The sequence below is a fragment of the Anthonomus grandis genome, chromosome 3 (genome assembly GCF_022605725.1).
Source record: "Anthonomus grandis grandis chromosome 3, icAntGran1.3, whole genome shotgun sequence".
Lineage (NCBI taxonomy): Eukaryota > Metazoa > Arthropoda > Insecta > Coleoptera > Curculionidae > Anthonomus > Anthonomus grandis.
This window is the reverse complement of record NC_065548.1, coordinates 39,087,568-39,109,991: the sequence shown is the minus strand read 5'-3', so window position 1 is coordinate 39,109,991 and position 22,424 is coordinate 39,087,568. Positions and strand designations below refer to the sequence as shown.

The 22,424-nt window shown below is 31.7% G+C and overlaps 1 long non-coding RNA gene across 2 annotated transcripts; it reads right to left on the bottom strand.

The window, feature by feature from the left end:
* Window positions 1-1,139: 1,139 nt before the first annotated feature.
* LOC126733967 (uncharacterized) lies at window positions 1,140-3,331 on the bottom strand. 2 transcript variants are annotated; one of them, XR_007659914.1, is made up of 5 exons: window positions 3,024-3,331; window positions 2,275-2,819; window positions 1,846-2,217; window positions 1,523-1,742; window positions 1,140-1,443 (listed from the first exon to the last, which is right to left on the bottom strand). It is a non-coding gene; the product is annotated as an uncharacterized LOC126733967 (long non-coding RNA). The 2 variants fall into 2 exon arrangements; XR_007659913.1 differs by having other exon boundaries at window positions 1,846-2,819.
* Window positions 3,332-22,424: the final 19,093 nt, after the last annotated feature.

The following is a 22,424-nucleotide window of genomic DNA, read 5'->3' as shown; positions in this document are numbered from 1 at the left end:
TAATACCCACATCATGCTTTTTTTAAATATTTGACTTTTAATCTATGTAAAAAAATAAAAACTATAAGTTGGCATACAATGTTATCTTTGACTGTTTACAATTTTTTTTTCATACCTACCTACCTACTTGCTTGACTCCATTGCTATACCTTCTTCTTATCCAATTCAGATAGATACTTTGAATAAGAGTTTTTATGGTAAATTTTTTCGATTTGGTATAATTGTAAAATATGATGATAAAAAAATAAAGACCAATAACACATAAACCAAACAAAACAAGACATTTATTACAAAATATACAAAGTTGGCTACATATAAAAAAAACTTATACAATCGTATATTCTTTTAGGGAAATATTTCTAACATGCATATTTCTATTTTTGCGAGGATCTACAAGATCAGGTAAATAACATATCAAATAGAATATAGTTAATTTCTTTTTCATGTTTTCGCAGAATACATCGTTTTTTAAAATAATTTCCTTCTTAATGCCCAAAGGTGTCCAAACTGCAAAGCAGCAGTAGGATCTCCCAGTTACCAACAATTGGCCTTGTATTTGGTAAAACCATTTGTGGTTCTTATTAATTTCTCCGTTTTTCTTCCAAAATGATATTTTTCTTTGCATTATCGCATCTTCAGGGGTGAGATTTTTAGCACTAAAGGGGCATTTGATTTCAACAATCCCCTTCTTCCCAATAAGGCTATCGGGAGTCGCTGCCAAGAATGAAATATTTTCGCTTACAAATAAGCCACATGGTAATATCTTCTCATCAATTAATGTTTCTATAACATTGATTGCCCGTTTTTCATTTTGTTTGCCCCACTCAATGCTAGCAGAATTAATTGTTTTTGGGTACAGAAGTTGTTCCACGAGCTTTTTTGTATCGCCGTTGCTTCTGGCACTAAATTTAGAGCAAATTGCGTAGTAATTTGATGCCGTAAGACGCTTTCTTCGCTCTAAGTGTCACAAATCAGATTAGCTCTGTTCCTTTGTGAGCTCTTCAATTAATTTAATTTCTTCTGCATTTTTTTTAATACTAGTTAGAAAATCGTCTTTTTCTTTTTGCAACTCCTCAGGTGTTAGATCAGGCTTTTGACATTGATCACCGTAACTGCTATCAGACTTCTCTTTGGTTTGGAATAATCTTTTCCGTTTAATATATTTTTTCTTTAATTCCCTGTATTTAACTAAGCCAATCGGGCTTTTATGATTAAGGAATTTTTTAATCGTGTATATAGGCTTTTTAGTATTATGAGAAATTACAGAAGCTAAACAGCGAGCCTGATATGATCCTCGTTGGCAATAATTAATGCGTTTTCCGCCAATAAATTTTGCAATGATTGAGTTAAATTGCTCCGATACATTATTCTCAACATCTTGTATTAAACTCACGCTATTTCTTGAAAGATAGCTGACAAAGCTATATAATTTGTCGTATCGGCCTAAACAACAAAAAATTATAAATATTTATAAGGCAGTCATAAACCGTAATTCTTAACACTTTGGGCTTTTAGAACCTACCTGTAATTTTTAAGTCTGATAATATGCTACCACTGGGTTTATATTGCTCATGACAGAAATATCCCAATTCTGCACAAAGTTTGTGTTCTCCAAAAACGCGGCTAATAGAATTGTCTATGTCTTGTTTTAACAACTTTATTTTTTCTTACATCGGAACACCCTCATTTTTTCTATGTTCGATAACTTTTGTAACTGCATATCGTAATCTTAGCTGTTCTTTCTACAAAAAAAAACAACGTTATAAATTTACAAATATGTTTTTCTTTACCAGAAACATAAGTATTTTTCCTAAAATAATTTTTCTACGAATAGTAAGTACTTACGCTTATTTGCTTCCGAAGAACTAATGGCCCAGCATTGACGTCTTTACCTAAATCTCGAATTTTCCGGGAGTAATTTCGTAGAAGGTAATTTCTGCACTCATTTTTTTTCACAATGTCATTTTTATATGGATGAGCATCTAAATTTTTTTTCAGAGAATTGCTGTCTCCGTCAGCTATTAATTTATGGTAGATTAATCCATGTTGCTCTAAACTATGGAGAAATACTTCTTTTAAAATATCGCCTATCATGCTCGTTGAAGAACCTTCAAAGTTTTTAAAGCATTTATGCCTTTTAGGCATTTGATTGTGTCCTTGATTTTTTGAGAGTTGGCAAATTGTACAATATTTGTTTTTTATGCCAATAAAAAGGACCTGAAAATTACATTTTTGATTTCGCGAAAAACTATAAACCGCTAATTCAATTTTTACCTGTTTAGTTCTACAGCCTATAATTGCTGCAGCTCCTGAAAGAGAATTGTAATTGGATCTATATGATCTTTTGGCTCAAGACCCATCCGCTACGACAGTAATTATAGGAACCCCATCAGGTGAGAGATCACCTGCTTCTATAGCTAAATTCTTTTCCATCTCACCAGCTCGATTTCAAAGAAATTGTTTCAAAAGTTTCTCCAAGAATATCTTCCTGAATTAGATATGTCCGTTGAGATGGAAAAAGGAGTTTCTAAGCATGTTGAAAGCTGCGCTAGAGCACTGTAACCTGCCCCTATCATTATCACCCCCAGAACAGCATCTTGATTCGGGTTTGTGGCTGTCGTTTGCAGATCGTATGTTCCTCTACACATATCACACTTGACCTTAAATATTGACACATATCCATTTCTAACTTCTTTTATGACATTCATGTTGCTTAAGGTGCACCCAAACTTTGGCTCGTGGTTGTTTAGATTTTTCACACAATCCAAGAAATATTGAATATCCACTAATCTTCTTCCCTCTAATTTAACAGGTTTTTCCTAAAAAAAAGTACAAATTAGAAAACATGTCTATTAATTTTAATAATGAACTTTTAAAGATTAGGTAATATCTAGAGAAAAATAAGTACAATAAAAAAATAATTGTATGAATTCTCGGAATTTGGATAAGGAACTTGAAGAAAAATGGATAAGGGAGATGGGTACCGTACTGTATTTTATTGAGTTCCATTATTACGTACTTACCTCATTTTGATTCTGAACTGTTTTAGGGGTATTTCGTACAATACTTTCATTTTCTTTACCAAGAAATGCTGTTATTGTTTCTTCACTAGCATCAACTGCTATAGTCTTCTAAAAAATAATTAGAATATATAATAATATAGATATAAAAGAGCAATGGTATCTTACCAAAGAGCAATGGTAATTTAACGGACATTAAAAATTATAATTATGAAAACAAAAAACATTGTAATTACATATATACTTACAATCTGTCCTTTTTTCGGACCTGGACGTTTTCTAACGGCATTTAACCTAAGTCGGCCTTTAAATCCTTTTCTTTTAGCATCCATATTTTACAAGCATTTCAAAAAAAATACTAGTGGAAACACAGGAACACTTTTCAGTTTTTTAGTATGTAACCACCAAAATAAAATGCAAAAAATGATCGCAACGAAACCACACGGCTACATCCCGGAACTATCACGCACTAAACAAAATAAAAAACCAAAATGCATATATAATAGCAATATTAGGTAGTAATGCAGGTATATAATTATACTTGCATAACCTGCACCAAATTTATGTAGGCCAACCCTAAAATTACATCGGATCTCGGCGTAAGAGGATGCCTAAAATTTTATCAACCGTTCTAAAATAGACATTTATTACTACCGCGTCTCTCACCGCTGCCCCTCAGCTGTGTGGCTAGAAGATAGGTAGCGAAGCCTTAAGGAGTTCATGATATAAATCTCTTGTTTTTATGATACTTGGATGCATCACATTTATTTTTGCCAAAGAGAATTTTCAATATCTTGTAAAACAGAATTAATAGCTTCATATAGATTAATTAATTGATCTAAATAATCTTTGATAACCAAATAATGTCCTTCAGATCCTAAAATCAATGATAAAGATATTTTATATTGATTATACAAGTTATTTGCTAATTTCTCATGGTTTTGTTCTAGTTGTTTTATTAACGTATCATACCGCTCTCCATCTGATGCATCTAAATTACCACTAATTGATTTAAATATTGACCCTAGTCCATTGATTAAACCTCCTTTTATTCTAACATTAGGTAATATTTCATGAAGCTTTATATCTACCTTATCTTTAATCAAACTTAAAATTTTAAGCTGATTAAGAATCATTTTTATAAAAATTCTTATCATTTTCTAATACTAAGGTAACATTAGCAGTTTTTTGTCTTATGTGTTTTCTCACATATGCTTGTTGATCAGGTGCAAATATTTCATGGTCGTCGCGATTTTTATTGCGGGTTTCAATTATAGTTTCTTTATTATGATGTAATTTTTTGTTTATTTGGGAATAGAGCAATTTAACTTTTTCTTTATGTGAATTGACATAATCGTTAATCAATAGTTGATCAAGTTTTATATCAAAAGGACTATTTTCCGTAATATGACCATTAACTATAACAATTGGTTTAAATTTTGTAGATGAGCGGATCATATGATTATATGCGAGAACAGAGTAAATCATTTTTTTATTAGTGGGTGTCTTTGAAAATCCAGTGGTATTTAGAATTCGAATATACTCTAAAATAGTTGAATAAAATCTTTCTATCAAACCATTTGAATCAGGATGATTTGGATAAATGAAACGAATTTTAATTTTGTGTATATCAAGCAATTCTGAAATTAAAGAATTTTTGAATTCGGTTCCATTATCGGTAATTATTTGTTTTGGTACAGAATGGTGGAAAAAGAAATTTAATAAACATTCGGCTACTTCAATAGATTCAGCCGTAAAAATTGGATAAGCTTGCGCATATTTTGAAAAAGAATCAATTATAGTTAAATACAAATTTTTTTCAACCGTAAAAACATCAATATGAAGAAATTTAAATGGTCGATTAGCTGTCGGTGTAACATTCATTTTTACTTTAACTGGGTGGCGTTCGTATTTACATTGTTGACAGATTTCACAATCATTTATAAAGGTTTGTACAGAATGTTTTAGATTAAGCCAATAGTATTTTTCTCTAATCCTTTCAGTTTCATCCATTCCTCGATGGTTTGTTTTTGATTCGTGATAATTTTTTATAATTTCTTTTATATCGTCTTTATACGTGACATCTATTATTTTAATTAAACAACGTTTTAATTTTAAAGATGGCCTTTAAAAAGTTTTTCTGAGGACTTCACAAAAAGATTTAAAAAATTCAGGATTTTTGAAATATAAGTGATATTGTAATCCTGGCTTAACATAATCTTTTATAAGATTTATTATATCATTATCGAAATAATTTTGGGATATTTGTAAATTAATTCGTTTCTTTTTTTCAAATAAAATTTTAATTTTGGGAATTGCCGGGGAATGTAGAATAACAGATATTATTGTTTGATTTAACCCGTAATTAGTCGGGTGTCTCAACGATCGCTGGTATACCGATCGTTGAGACCGATACGATAGGATTTTGTTCAGCATTGGTATGAACCGTGTCGTCATTCGCGTTATCGTCATTAGGAATATCAGGTTGCACTATAACGTCTGTGTTTTCGACGGGAAGATTTTCAGTGCCTTCGTCTGTTTGGTTACATTGCTCTGTAGGGTCATGTTGCACAATCATTGAAATATTGTCATGGTCAGGGTTTTCATTTGTTGGGTTTACATTTTCGGCATTTTGAAGAGACTGATTGAATTCCTTAATATATGTACTTAAATTAAAATTATTATCCGTATCATTGGCGTGGATTTTTACACGTGAAAGGGCGTCGGCGTTTGTATTTAGTTTACCCTTTTTATAATAAATTGTATAATTTAATTCGCCAACGTAGTAATTTTAATGAAGGGTCCTTTAGTAAAAATAACCACTGTAAAGGTTTATGATCCGTAATTATGTTGAATTTTCGTCCGTAGAGATAAGGCCTGAAGTACTTCGTAGCCCAGACAATACAAAGAAGTTCTTTTTCTATTATTAAATAATTGACCTCACTATCATTTAAAGTACGTGACGCATATGCATTGGTAGATCATCACCAATTGGTCCTTGAGAAAGCACAGCACCTTGCTATATTGCTTGCGTCCGTTGTTAAATTAAAGGGTTTATTAAAATTTTAATATTGTAAAATAGGGTCGTTCATTAAAGGATTTTTACAGGTTTCAAAGCAATTTATAAATTCAGCATTATGTTCAATAGTAGCTCTTTTTTTTAAGCAGTTGGTTAGAGGTTTAGTCAATTTAGCGAAATTATCAATGAATTTCCTGTAATAGCCTAATAATGCTAAAAATCCCTTAATTTGCTTACTAGTCTTTAAAATAAGATAATTTAATGTCTTTAATTTTTTCGGGGTTTGGTTTCACACCTGAAGGGGTTACAATGTGTCCTAAATATTCTACTTCTTTTTTTTTAAATCGCTTTTATCTAGCTGTAATTTGAAATTGGTTTCACGAAGACGTTAGAAAATGGCGCGTAATGTATCGATATGTTCTTGTAAAGAGCTAGAGTAGATAATTATATCATCAAGGTAAACGACACACTTTTCGTTTTGCATTCCACGAAAGACATTGTTCATTGCGCGTGGGAAAGTCGCAGGAGCATTTTTCAGGCCCAAAGGCATACGCAGAAATTCGTAGTGCCCATTCTCACAACTGAAAGCAGTTTTTGGAATGTCCTTTTCGTTCATTGGAATTTGGTAGAAACCACTCGCTAGATCGAGGGTTGAAAAATATTGATATCTTCCTAGCTTATTGAGAAGATCTGTTATATTGGGTAGAGGATACCGCATATCGATGGTGACTTCATTCAGTTTTCTGAAGTCTATTACACATCTCCATTTTTGTTTTCCGCTAAGTCAATTTTTTTTGGGACTACCCAAGTTGGTGAGGACCATGGGGATATATATACATTGGGTGTTATAATATTTTGGTTTAACATCTTTTTTATTCGACGTTCAACTTCTTATTTGTGAATAAAGGGATATCTGTATGTTTTTGAATAAATGGGTGTTTCATCTGTGGTTTTAATTTCGTGTTTTACCTGACTTGTGAACGTAAAAGGAGTATTTTTATCATAAAAAATATCAAAGTATTCTTTACATAATTTTAAAATTGCAAATTTTTCTTCTTGATTCATATGATTTGTTCTGCTTAGTTTTTCCGGTTTAAAATTAGGAGATTTATTGGTAAAATTATCGATTAAGTTAAAATTATTAAAACAATGGATTCTACCTATTTTCTTTCAAAGGGTTCAACTTTAATGGGTTCGGAAAAATCTAATAGAATTTGATCAGTAGAGCTGTTTAAGATGGTGGTAAGGGCTTTGCCATTTTTTGCAATAGAAAGACTTTCTGGAATTTCACAATTTCCTATTTTTTTATATGAAATAATGATTTCACCATTTTTTATTAAAGTTTTAATTTTTATAACTTGTTCGCATAGGGGTTTTACACTTATTTCTATAAGGGACAGTCTAATATTCTGCCTCCTTACAGAACTTAACACAACTTAAGTTGTGTAAATTAAAAGTGCATCAATCTAACGAAACCATTCACCACGTGGGTAATTTAAATAGAACTGTACGTTATAGAGTAGTCTCTAATAACCCTATTTACTAACTGAACGACGTCCACTAATCCTTTAAAGTAAACTTAAATTTAGTTAAAAACTATTTTAGTTTTCAACTTCTTTTTAATAGGATTTAACAAAATTCTTTTTTGTATTATCTTGAGTAAAGTAATGGTACCGATAAATGAGAAAACATTGTACATAACCTTAATACCGATCGCTTCTTTTTCAGTCGAGAGATTTTAAAGCCAACAGGTTGATTGCTAATCAATAAATTACGCAGTGAAACTTAATTCGGCAACAAGTATTAGAAAACTTCTAGTCCCTCGGTAAGTTCATTAGTGTTATAATTGGCTATAAAATAGCGCGTTTTGAGTTATATTATTTATTCTTTATTTTTTGTTTGGCGGCAAAATATAGTATGTTGTGGCAAAATAGGCCCGGGCGAATGTTACCCCAATAAGTAGCAACAAGTATTTTACATTGAGATATTATTTAGGGTGGTTAATAATGCCTCGACATCCAAAAAAACGCCTTGAGTTAAGACCCTATGCAAATTATCCGTCTGAAAAACTGAAAGAATGCTTACACGAAATTAGATCAGGTCAGATGCCTTAACTAATTGTTGCTAAAACTTATGGGATTCCTAGGTCTACAATTAAAAATAAATTAAACAGCAAACACTCAAAAAATATTGGTTGATCCCGAGTTTTCAAATTCGAAAGAAGCTGCTTTTAAATAGCACCTTACAAATTGGCCTCTCTACACTACTTCGACGTGAAATATTTTAACCAAGTGGAAAGAGTTGAAGAGTTAAAGCTAGTTTCAGATTTTCAACTATTTCCAAAGATTTGTTTACACTTTTACTTAAAAAACTAATTCAAAATCTAGAAATTGATAAAAGCCAGAATGTAATTTCTGGTTATGAAAAATGTTAGATTTATCCTTTAAATAAGCAAATGTTATTGGTCGTCTACTAAAAAACTTAACTGAGGTGAAATATGATGGGCTGAACTTTCTTAGAACAGAAAGAGGCATAATGTGGAGAATATCAAGTTAGGAACTAACAATAGGAGCAAAAAAAAATGCAGATTCTTGCTGAGAAAGACAAGTTCCAGTGATCTGATAAGCTAAGATACTATGCCTCGATCTTCAAAACAAATATCTGCTAAGCTAAAAAGAGATTTGTTTTCAAGCTCTTCTGAGAGCTTCTTAAATAAGAATGATTTACAATCTGACAATCTAGTGAAATTACTTTCTGATCTGCTTAATGACAAAAATCTTAGGGTTATTCAAAATGAGATTGAGAGATCAAGTCCTGCGAATTTAAATAATATAGCCAATTTTGTGTTGGTAACGTTTTGTAGCGTTTTATTTTTCTACTCCTATTTTTACTAACGCTCCATTGATATTTCATTAATTTCAATAATTATATTAATAATTTCAGTCAATTTCTTTTATTCATATTTCTTTAAATTCACACTGTCAATGACACATTACTACTGTAACGCATCACTCTCCTGGTTTAATTATTCATGCTTTCTGTTGACGGTCCGTCACTTCTCTGATTAGTCATAATTAATATTTTCTCTGATTGGCTGATATTGACAGCTCAGGCAAGAGGTGGGGTCGTTACTTATTTAGTCGGTACTGCATCCATTTTTCGAGGACTTGTTCCCGTGTCGCAGGTAGAAGCACACGTAAAAGGCCAGTTTTTTATTTCCGAAGTTTGTGGAACAGGAAGTAGCCAATATGGTTTATAATTTATAGTCCTTAATCTTTAGGGAACCGTTTATTTCATAATTTTGGTGCAGGATTCCCAAGATTTTGATGGATAGATAATGAAACTTAGCAAGGGTTTTACTTTTCCATTTTCCTCTTTATTCTTCTTCAATTATTGATGGCTGCAGGCTTTTGATTTCCACGGGAAATTGCTGAAAACGGTGGAGCTGGAGCCAGAGTTAGAGCTAGTATTAGCGATTCCCAGTCCAGATAGCTGAGCTACAAATGGCATACATTCACAGCCTCGATTTTGAAGGCTAGCCGTTCATTTCTTGGAGGAATATACAGGCCGGTTTATTCCATTTATTTAAATATTATTAACCATAGATTTGTCTCACTTATTTAAATTTTTATTAATATACTTTTAATTTCAATTTATTGCTATAAATATTTAATCAATATCATAATTTAATACGTCAATTTTTTATTGTTATTTTTGTTATTTTTTGTTCAGTATTTTTCAGTACCTTTTTTGGTAGTTAAGTAGATATAACTCGTTTAAGGCTGATATGCCTTAGGTAAAAAGGTTCATGAACTTTCCCCTACGTACTACAAATATACAAAAAACTTTAATAATTGCAATTTATTTTTCAAGTGCTGAAATCCACCTAGTAGTAAAATCATAATTTAAATGTTATTTTTGTCAAATTTATTTTAATCATACCTACATTATTCATATTTTAATTCATAATAAATTATTAACATTTAACAGATTAGAACATGAGGTGTATACATATCTTTGATGTAAATATAATTTGGTTATATTGTTAAGATATATTTCTTTTGCATTTTTAAATCTACTTTATCCAGGGTCATTTAATTGTTAATTTTAACCTATATACCAAGTCTTTTTCTTAGTTTTCTTTCATTCATAAAAAAAACTAAGTGGCGCCCTCTTATTTAATAGTTATAATCAAGTTTATATTCTTTAACAGCCAGTCATAAGTGAATCTTCGAACAATCCCAAGCCTCCAATAATTCTGAGCTACCGTCTGCAAACTCTTCACAAAATAGTAACACTGTAAAGTTAACGTCACAGTTTAATGTCGACCAATATCCGGGAAAAATCATCAAGATTTCAGAACTGTATGAAAAACAGAATTTTTTTGGAAGTGGACAGAAAAAAACGAGGCATTTTTGTAGAGTTGGAAAAACGTCATTATGAAAATTAATGAGCCGAAAAATGGTGTCTAAGAGAAATCAGTACAAAGTATCAGAAATTGACAATTTTGTTGAAAGATAAGTGTAAATTTTAGTATAGATAGAGGATACTTTTTGGATAGCATTAGATTAGATTTAGATGTGTTTTGAACTATTTAAGATTAAGGATTTTTATTTAAGTTCCTGCAAATGTATTGATTATTTGTAACATATTTTGTTGAACTAACTGTTATGTTATAAATTTTCAAAAAAATGTAAATTCTGTAAAATCTATTTAAAATACCGCCAGTATTTTTTTTAAGCTTTAATTTATCTTCAATTTAACCCACAATTTTTTAATGTAACCTCAACTAACCTGTATAAAATAATATTTCCCCGACCATAAGTAACTTTGGCCCATGTGAAAAAAAAATTGACAAATAATTTATTATACAGAGAAACTAAAGTATAAAATCTATAGGAACATAAATTATGACGCACCAATAAAAATTACGTACCATAGAAATAAACAGATGCTTTATTACAAGCCAAATATTACCAAAAAAATTGACAAATATTTCCCCATTTGACGGTCTTATTTTAGCTTAATTGACTGCAATATATTCAATAATAATTTTATTTAAAAATAAAAACATACATATTTTATAAATGACGCATTTGATTTTCTTTTTTTGACGATTTATCTTAGCTTGAATGTTGCGTTGAAACATTATCTCGCTAAATTAATTTTCCAAACAGAAACACATCAGATAAACAATGGCAAGGGGATTAAATGAATTTCATTCTCATCGATCAGGTTAGTAATGCACGACAATCATTCAATCATAATGCGGAAGCTCATGTCAATTTACGCTGGACGATGATTGTCTAATATTTCCTAATTTCCAATTTGTGGCCAACCAGGCCCTAAAGGCACTCGGTATTAGTTTAGTATAGTTTTAGCCTACTTGCTGCGTTCTTAAATTTTATTTAAACTTTTTTATGGCAATAAGTAAAGCTTTAAAATTAATTGCTTTATTGCAAAAATATTAGCAAATCGACTCTACATTTAAACCAAATATAACCATTGCAATTTTTAATACAATTAATACAAATGCATTTTAATACAAAAATTACAATTTTCGGCCTTTTATATTCTAAAAATAGTAAAATGAGCAATGGTTAGATAGATTGAAATAATGTTATTTAGGGTAGAATTTCCGTTAGAAAGGTAAATTGTAACAGGGCAAAAGTTTAACCGCTATTTTTATAACGGTGCGTTTACTTAAATAAAATAAAATATGTTTGCCATTGTATTCTAAAACTGAATTTATTCAGATTTTATAATAGTAATAAATTTTGAAAAATATCCGATGAGATAGCTATGAAATAAATTTTATATCAAATATTGAATATTGGTTTAAAATTTTAAAAAAAACGTTAAAAATTTTAAACTTATCATTTTAAAGATAAATCGAAAAGTTACCAAAGCAATTTTGTGAATCAATAATAAGAAAAGAAGACGTGTTATCTTCTGTTGCAAACTAAATATATTTAAAATATAAACGGGATATCGTAATCTTGTTAAAACCAAAATTTTAGGAAGCAAGAGGAGAGAATTAAAGACGTGCAAAATAATTTTGCAATTTTGTTTGCTGTAAAGCTTTTGCTTTTATTATTATTATACTAAACTCACCTGCGCATAAAACTATATATGGATAATCTAGGAGAGGATAATGGACCGCGTAGGCAAAAAATTTAACATGGGATGAAAATTGTGATACTGCGATGAGATCGGCCTTTGGAAGTATCCACCAAGAATATAGGCTTTAAAAGATGCTTAAAATACCATCAATAAAACTAAAGTCCAACGTAAATAGATCTTGCAATGTAATAGTCCAGCAGACAGCCACAAAATTTTGGTTACATGGTGTACCGATATGAGCCTAAGGAATTGTTACTGACAGTTTTTAACAACCATTGGTAATAACTTGCCAGTAATAAATAATACCAGTGAAAAGTTTGCCACTGTTTTATCAGACGGAATGACTGCAGTTTTCCAACTTTTCTTGTCACATGGATAAGATTTTTTTGACTATGACGTAACTTGTTACAGTTTATTTTCGTCAGATACATAAAGAATAAGAAAATAAAATGAATCTAAAATGTTAGCGAAAGCATAGCTCGATTGTAACGTTTAGTTTTCTTAATATTTTATATGTTTTTTAGGAATTTCGAGGGAAATTAAAATCACCTGTTTTTCAGTCTTCAGTGTTTATATTGGTCTTGCTGTTCTTTACCGTTCTATGTACAGATTAAAAAGGGAGGGGGGAGAGCCCCTCATGCGCTTTTATAACTCACAATTGCCAACCAAATAAAACTAAATATTCCTATAAAAATAACTATTTACATTAAGCAAGGTTTACATTAAAAACTAAAGGCGAACATGTATGAAGTTATAAGTTACAATAAATGGTGGAGGCGCTAGAAAACCTTTTACTTTAATATATAGAACTTTAAGAGGCAATTTCTAAGTTATTCTGGTGCTAAAATTAATAAAATAAACAGTTATCATTTCAGTATTAATTCTATTTTTGATATCAATAATTTTCAACCCTTATGATGAAACTCAAATTATTAATCAAAACTTTAATTTTTTTATTGTTTTGATTTCACTAATGTCAGAAGTCATATCCTAGCCAATAAGATCCCAGCTCATTCTCCCATATCCCTACTAAAACCATTTCTGGCGCGAAAATCTTTGACCTCTAGGAGTCTTGAAGAACAAGCCTTTGAAGAACGTTGTTTCTTGGTATTTTTGCCGATTTTACTTCAATGAAAAGTTGAAAACTCACCTTTTGGGTATTTTAGTTTGTGGATACTCAATGCCATACTGCAATAGTGCAGGATTATAAGTGGTGTAGTTAAATCCCAACTTTTTCAAGGTTCTTTGTTTAAGTGTCCAGTTTTGTGTTCCCAAGAAAAGGCCAATTCCATTGGTAAGTCCTAATATTTTCATTTGGCATCTTGGTTTATGATAATCTACATATTACATGTAATTTTATATAAGTAGACTCACGCATACCGTTAAGTTTAACCATCAATGCTTATATCTACTTACTCTATTGACGATTCCTCAATCTGGGTATTCTTCCACTTTCAGGCTTTTTTTTTTATCCCCCAGTATGGTCTTTATCCACTATTATAAGAGGTAGAAATCTCCACTCATCTACTCCAATAACGTCCACAACATCTACATTGACATTCACTGTTAAACCGATCCACCCAGGTCCCCCATCGCAATCATGCAGCCCTTTTGGAGCCAGGTTTGATCAATGTTTGTGACGTTTAGTGCACAATGCAGTCAGTAAAACAACCTAACCAGTAAACCAAAGTCCTGTCAACATTCATTAACTTTACTGTAGTACATTAGATTAAATACTAACCTCAAAATTACATTGTTACCACTCTCATCATTAGATTTTACTACCACACCATTGTTTTGAATAGTTTCATAATAACTAGGTACATATTAGTTATTTTATTGAAATAGACCGTATAGATCTTGTAAACTGGATAAAAAGGCCTATTTCGAAGGTACTCATGCGAACTTTTAGCCCCAAACAACATAATATAAGATTTTAGTCTTGATATAAATACTATATTTAGGAAGGGCAACATAACTTGTTCTTAGAATAATAAGTTTGATTATTAATTTTTCTTTTAATATAGATTCACTTAAAACTGTCTGTTCTTCCTTGTGAGATTTTCTTTCAGGTTTATAAGTATAGTGCTTTTAGTAATTTCCTGTTTTCTTGGTCATCGGGATTTTCTTATCCATCTGGGATAAAACAGGTGGCGCTTATATTTTATATGAACTCTTGTTGAATCCACACCACTCTACCAAAGTGGTTAGTGCTAGTCAGCTTCCCTTTGAGAAGATTCCCTGAGCTGTCTCTATAGTCTATAGTAAGTCTCCCTCCTTCCCTTGGTTCCCTTGTACCCATTTTCTAACCCTCACTTCCCATACCTTTACTCTCCTTTTTCCTCCCTGTTATTACCCATCCCGCCATTCAACTTTAATTATTTTAATCCAATAATTCTATAATCTAATAATCCTATTTTTTTTAATCCAAGTATAATTAAAGCGATATTAAAATAATAAATTTTTATTGATTAATTATTTTGATTAATTCCTTAATTATTTATTTTTTTATCTTTTTTTATTTAACAAACTTTAGTCAATGCAATATATTTGTTAATATTAGCCAGCCATACACAGACGTTATTTTGCACGGTTTATCGTGTCATCTCTAAAAACACGTGGAAAATCATGACCATGAGTGTTATGCGCACGCAAAATTATAGATCGGGAGGAAATTTTAAACGTGCATTCCGTTGGAGTGTGGGGAGTACTGCTTACGTCGAGTTCTGTACCCACACTCCACACCACGTTTTAAAGTTACTACGTATTTCAAGTAGTTGCTATTTTAGATTTTTATTATGACTGATATTCGTCACGCCACCATCCAGCATCCAGCAGCATCCAGGTCTCATCCAGCATTGTGGAAAGTGAAATTGAAGGAGTATGTGAATAGAAACTTAAAAAATTTGGATATGATGCACTAGTGCAATTTTATCGCAAGGTCGATCCAAATGCTGATCGAGACCTTGTCTCTAAGAAAGTTCAATCGATGAGGGGTTTGTTTCGAAAAGAGCTTAAAAAATCTGAAAAATTTAAGAGAAGTGGCGCTTCTAGTGATAGTTAGTATGTGCCAAGTCTCTGGTATTTCGATTTATTAATGTTTACCCGGGAACATGAGTTACCTACAGAGAGTTTTGATACTATGGCGAACAGTCCGTCATCCTCCGAAGAGACCTCTGCTTTTGAGACCGGTGATAACCTTGAGGAAAACGCTATACAAAATAGCCAAATTTCTTCAGTTGAAGAACAACAACCACGTGCTGCTTCTAGAAAGGAGAAGGAAAAAGGTGAAAGCAATGAAATGGTTAGTATACATTTTATATTATTTTAGTTATATTTATTGCTGACAATTTAGTGTCCACTCAAACTTTATATTTTATTTTTTTGTGTAAATATTCAAATTTAAACTATAAGTTATAGAATTGTTCAGGCTTTTCCCTTCGTTAGCATGTCCTCTTGCCAAGGTACTGCACCTTCTCCACTATAGTAAGTAACATATTTATCGCGATTTGATTTTGCTGATAAATAATTACTCTGACGTACGGTTCTTAGACCAATAAGTTGTACTTCACTTTCTCGCCATTCGGCATTGTAATTTATTTCGTGAAAGGTTGCATTTACTGAATCCAACGCATTCCCACTAACATATGATCTTGCTTTTCTCTTTAGAAAGTTATAAAGTATACATATAGCCATTATAAAGTAACAAACTTTATGAACGGCAACGTTTATAGGCCTATACAAAATTCGAAATCTGGCTGCAATCAAACCGAAAACATTCTCAACAACATTTCTTCCCCTTGATAATCTGTAATTATATAATCGCCTTTCATGAGTAAGATCCCTTTGTGGAAATGGTTTTTAAATATGGTCATGTAAAGCAAATGCTTCATCTCCTATAAACACGAAGTTTAAATTTGCAGTAGTCTCCGTAATATGAGGCAAATTAAGTCGATCTGAAATTAAATGTCTGAAAAACGTCTTGTATCCTAGTACTCCGCCATCTGATAGTTGACCATTTTTTCCAACATCAACATACAAGAACTCATATTCTGCGTTCACGATCGCCATTAACACAATACTATAAAAGTTCTTATAGTTATAATAAAATGCGCCTGTATTTGGTGGCGGAAATATGCGAATGTGTTTTCCATCGATGGCACCTCCACAGTTTGGTATCTGCCATTGTGAGTTAAAGCCTTCAGCAACGATTCTCCAATCGTCTTCACTTGACGGCATCTGAAATAAAAGAATCAATACGAAATTTATTTTTATTAAGTTACAACAAAATTATTAAAATGATGTTAAGTAGGTATTACTAGTATTTTTGAACCTTTTGGTTAAATAGCTTATTTAGAATTATTAAAACCAATCAATTAATTTTTTTTTTAAATTGTTGACGTTCCAACTTGTATTAACTTTTATAAAACTGACTAAAAGTCTTCAACTTTTAGTTAGTCTTCTCATACGGCATATTTTTTACCATACAATATTTTTTTATTTTACAGATTTTCAAAACACCTGTCAAAAGAGCAAACATGAGATGCAACAGCAAATATTTATGAAAAGTTGCATGGACGCATTGAAAAACTGTGATGAAGAATCAGAAAGTACAGCTTTCGGCAAATTTGTTGCCACAAAACATAGAAAGTTGAATGAGAGTCAACAGATGTACGCTGAAACCCTGATTACAAGAATATTACATAAAGCTGCTCTAAATCAATTAACTGAAGACACTAGTATTTTCGACCTTCAGTCTCAAAATCGAAAAACTTTTTCTTCGCACAGTTTGCTATCATCAATAACATCTTCACCAGCACCATCACCTGGAAGTCTGGAACATCAGGAGCAGCCACAAAATGCAGGACAGTTGGTGTCAGATTTTTCAATGTATTTTAACATGTAAAATTACTGATATAAGCTTGAATAAAAAATATATTCTAAACTTACCTTCAAGTAATCCTTATGTAATACCTCATATAGAGCCTTGCATGTTTCGGGTATAATGCGTCCTAAAGCTTGAGCAGATATTCCTTTAGTGAATTTAAGATCTTCATAACTACGTCCAGTAGCAAGAAAACGAAGAGTGGCAATAAGTCGTTCATCGGCAGGTATACTTTGTCTCATTGCAGTATCTTGTTACTAAGATATGGTCGCATTAAACTCAGAAGTTCATCAAACGTATTGCTCTCTATCCTTAATAATTTTTAAAGTCGCCTGGATCATTATCTCTCAATTCTCGCAAAAGCGACATGTGACTATATTTTTCTCGCTCAGCCAGCCATTTTTTCTGCCATATACGTCGTTTTTTTCTTTTTATTTTTTGTGGTTTCCATGGCCAGAACTGCACATGCAACAATACAAATTTTTCTCTTTTTATTCATTTCACAATCAACAAACCACAATACACAAACCACAAACACAGGCATAGCGTAACTCGTCGCGCAACGAAATTTCACGTTGAAAATTTGTGCATGATCACATGTAGTTTCAAACGACACGATAAATGACACTTTTTGCCCACACACATACGATTTTTCCCTTGACACTGATGTACCACGCGCAATCACATGCTAAATCATTTGGATACTTTTTCAATAGTATGGTACTGACGGTCTTTTTACCATGCCGTTCTTTCATGCATGATAACCGTCACATCTTAATACGCTACGATTTTTGAAACGAAAGAATGTATGTGTATGGCCGACTATTGTGTTAAGGATTCTACTTTAAATAAAATTCTGTATCCGGAAAAAAAATAGTTTTTCACCTTGAATCTTTAGAACTGCGAACTTTGCTCCACAGCCGTTGGTTTTTCTTCAAGTGACTTTCAAATCTATTTAAACATAATAGTTTATTGTTTGTGCATTAAAAGTTTCTTCTTTGGTGAAATCATTATCGTTTTTACTTGATTGAGGGGCCCTATTGATAGGATTATTTCTGAAAATTGCTTTACGTTATCACTTTAATAAATACTGCTACAAACAATGTATTGCTACCGCATGCGTATGCATTCTATTTGCTGAAAATTTATATAAAGTTCGTAATTTTGTTTTTGAAAATAGTTTAGCTTGTACAAATTAAATTAATTAAAATTAAAAAAAAAAAGATAAACACAACAACACGGTGTTGGTTTTGCTGGTATAATTTATATATTTTTAGATATGTATATCCTAAGGAACATTTATTCTTCTTGTATTTGACCAAGAAGTCATAGCTGGATGTTAGTATTTTACAATTTTTTGTTTTTTTTTAATCGTACATTTATTAATTTTTATTTCTTTTGTGTTGTTCACATGAAAAAATAATTTTTTTACTGATGTCAGCTTTCTCAATATGAGTATTTTTTTGTAGGGCCCTGATGATGCAAAAATTATATTGCGAAACGTTAGCTAACTAACAAAGTGATTTCATTAAAAAAAAAACATTTTTTCTATTAGGATAATTGGATATCTAAACTAAACATGATAAGTACTGCTAAAGTTCAATTTTGTTAGTTTGTCGCAATTACCCCGTCTGACATAAATAAAGCACATAAAAAGCTTTTAAATCATATAAGTCCTTTCTTCTTTTACAGAAATTTATTTAAATATTTCACATTAAATAAAGTTGCGTCAAAGTACAAGAAATCATATCTATGCGTCTGATAAAACCGTGGCAATTTTTTTCACTGGTTTCGTTTATCACGGGTAAGTTCATATCATTTCTCGTTAAGAAGTGTCAGTAACAATTCTTCAAAGTATCATATCGGTACGCGATGTAGCAAATTTTCGTGTAAATGCATCCCTTAAGAAATGACTTGCCAACGGTTGAGGCTGTGTTACGTGCTGGCAAGTCGTAAGATTCGTGATGTCTTTTACTTTCATCTTCATATAATTTTATCGTGATACACGATGTTTTTTTTTACAAATTTTTATTTATTGAATAAATAATTACACTGCTTCGGTCAACATTTAACTTGCCTAAATTAGTCATGATTAATACAAAGATTGGATTATAAATCTCTAATAAAATTATATAGGTCTCCTCGTTTCAACAAAACATATTCTACACACCATATGTTAAAATAAAAAGCAAAATTTATAGAGAAATAACTTACATTAGAACATACTATAAGGACTTTGGGTTATTTTAAGTAGTTGTTTTAATCTTTTTGACGCTATTTTAATTTAAAGCTTGATGCAAAATTGATATTACAGCAAAGCGAGCGAGGTTTGAATGTTTGTGTAAATTAAATGATTAAACAATGAAAATAAGGAGTTTAGTATAACAATATGAGGTCCATTAAAAAAAAAACAAATACGTGAAAATACTATACCTACAAAATTTTTAATGAAACGAGTGATAAAGCCAATATGTTAAAGTACAATAGTTCCTTTTTGTACACAAATATTCGAATTTGAAAGATATTTAAAAGTTAACTAATAACAAATTGGCATCAAAATTGACAGATAACAGCACGGTCGCTGTGATCATTTTAAAACCATTAAAATGCTTACTTTATATAAGAAATGGGAAATTTCTATAGAAGACCATACACAGTTCTGGGAGCCGATCGTTCTACTAGTGGATGTGAATGTAACTTCAGTAAAAATAATCTTATGCGAGAATTTCAAATTCCCTTTTATTACACCTTATGATTTGTTTTCACGTAATAATTTTTCACAATATTTAATTTTTTGTTAGGAGGTAAAACTTTCTTAAATTTTTCATTTAATTTTAATTTCTTCTATACCTTTTCTATTTATTTATAATTATTGAAGTCGAACCACAGCAAAGAAAAAAGTTTGGACTATTTATGTGGGTACTACTAGAGTGGGCAATATAGAATTCGTACCAATTTTAGAATTTGTCTCCCACATATGCCTAGGTTCGGCCCATAACTAAACGTTGGATACCAGTATCTACTAACTTATTATAAAAAGGGCAAATCGGGTCTTTTAATTGTGTTATTTTATTGCTAACTATTTTTAAGGTCACTTTGATTTTTTTTATCTGCAAACCCTTTCTAGCCAAAAGCACCTTAAAATCAACTTAGTTCATGGTATACTGTATAAACAGAACTAATTTTTTCGTTATTTTACTTCATTTACATTTTCTTAATCATTCTTTTTTGTATCTGTAGTTCCCGGAATGTTCGCTGTCAGGGTTTACTGTAAAGTTACAACTAACGGCCTGAATATACAGATCTTATTTTGTCATTGTATTGCATTTACAAACTTTTTTTGAAGGCAAGCTCCCATGGCGTTATTTTCGTGTTTTTTTCACTATGGCTGTTTATACCCCTTCCGAAAGAGTTCAACTAATTAAATGGTTTTATGGAGGCAATTCGGCAGTACAATATAGAGATTTGTTTTCAGTGACATTTGAGAATAGACCGATTCCTTGTGCAAAAACGGTTTTAAATGTGGTTACAAATTTTGAGACATCTTTTTGTCTTCAAGATTGTAAAAAATGCCACACAAAACGTCAAGAACCATCTCTTGAAGTAGTCCAGGATATAGAACGGTGCGAAGAAATGGTTTGCAGTACCATAGAACTTGATTCGACACGGTCCACTAGAAGTGTTAGAGAGGAACTGGGAATAAGCAATAAAACTGTTGCTCGTATCTGGAAAAAATATGAGTACAAATGTTTCAAGTATTCAAAAACTCAGAAAACATTTCCTGAAGACCAGTGGCGAAGAATGTAATTTTGTGCAACCATGATGGAAAAGGCAAATGAAAACGAATATTTTTTAAAAAAATATTTTGTTTTCTGATGAATCTTCTTTTTCATTACATGGCAAACACAATCCTTCCATTGTTCGTTATGGGTCTCAGGAAAACGAGTACAGAAGTTTTCAGTTTCATACCCAGTATATCCTCAAAAAATGAATGTTTGGGCAAATATTTTGGGCGACAATGTTATAGGGCCATTTTTTATTGATGGCACTTTAAACGCCCAAAAGTGTAAAGTAAAAGGTTTTCTAGCGCCTCCACCATTTATTGTAACTTATAACTTCATACATGTTTGCCTTTAGTTTTTAATGTAAACCTTGCTTAATGTAAATAGTTATTTTTATAGGAATATTTAGTTTTATTTAGTTGGCAATTGTGAGTTATAAAAGCGCATGAAGGGGCTCTCCCCCTCCTCTTTTTAATCTGTACATAGAACGGTAAAGAACGGCAAGACCAATATAAACACTGAAACACTGAAGACTGAAAAACAGGTGATTTTAATTTCCCTCAAAATTCCTAAAAAACATATAAAATATTAAGAAAACTAAACGTTACATGGTGTCAGGTGTGTATTTCGAGAGACAAAACCCACAGAGAGGCAGTACAAAACTGGATGATAATGGATTTTCTGAGAGCACCACCTGTCATGGATTTCTTTACCGGCAATGTTGCAAGAAATTGGGCAAGATGGTGGCAAAAATTCGAGCTCTACCTGATGGCGATTGAAAAAAACGAGGCTGCAGAAGGGGTCAAAGTGGCAATCTTTCTGAATCTGGTAGGAGAAAATGGTGTCGAAATTTTCAACACCCTAAACATAAAGATGGAAAAGGCCAAACTGGAGGATGTGAAGAAGAAATTCAATGCATACTGTGAGCCGAAGAAGAACATAGTGTATGAAAGATACAGATTTCTTACATGTAAGCAGAAGCCCGACCAGTCCATAAGTTCCTACATCACCGAGCTGAAGACCCTGGTATCCTCATGTGAGTACAGTGAAAGTGATGAAATGGTCAGGGACATGGTAATCCTGGGCATGCAGTACCAGTCCTTACGTGAGCAGCTATTTCAAACGGAGAAGCTCACTCTGGAGAAGTTGGAGGCGAAGTGTAAGATCTACGACCAGGACAAAAAACAAATGGAGGACATGGGGAAAGCAGAGCCTTCCACGAGTGCATTGGACGCTATAGGAGCACGCAGAAATAACCAGGGGAGTAACAGTTTTAATTTTAAGGGTTTTAATAATACAAATTCAAGAAACGCTTTTAAGAATAAGTATAATGATAATAATAATAATACCAAAATTACTTACAGCTTTCAAAAAAATCATAAATTTAAAATGTGTGGTAAATGTCAAACAAAACATGCTTATGGTCAGTGTCCAGCTTTTGGAAGATTTTGTACATTTTGTAAAAAACCAAACCACTTTGAGTCTTGTTGTCTTGCTAATAAATATTTAGATAAAAATAAACAAAGAAATGATAGCCATTTTAGAAAGAAAAAAATAAATAATTTAGATTTCTCTGGGTTCTCAAATTTCTCGGA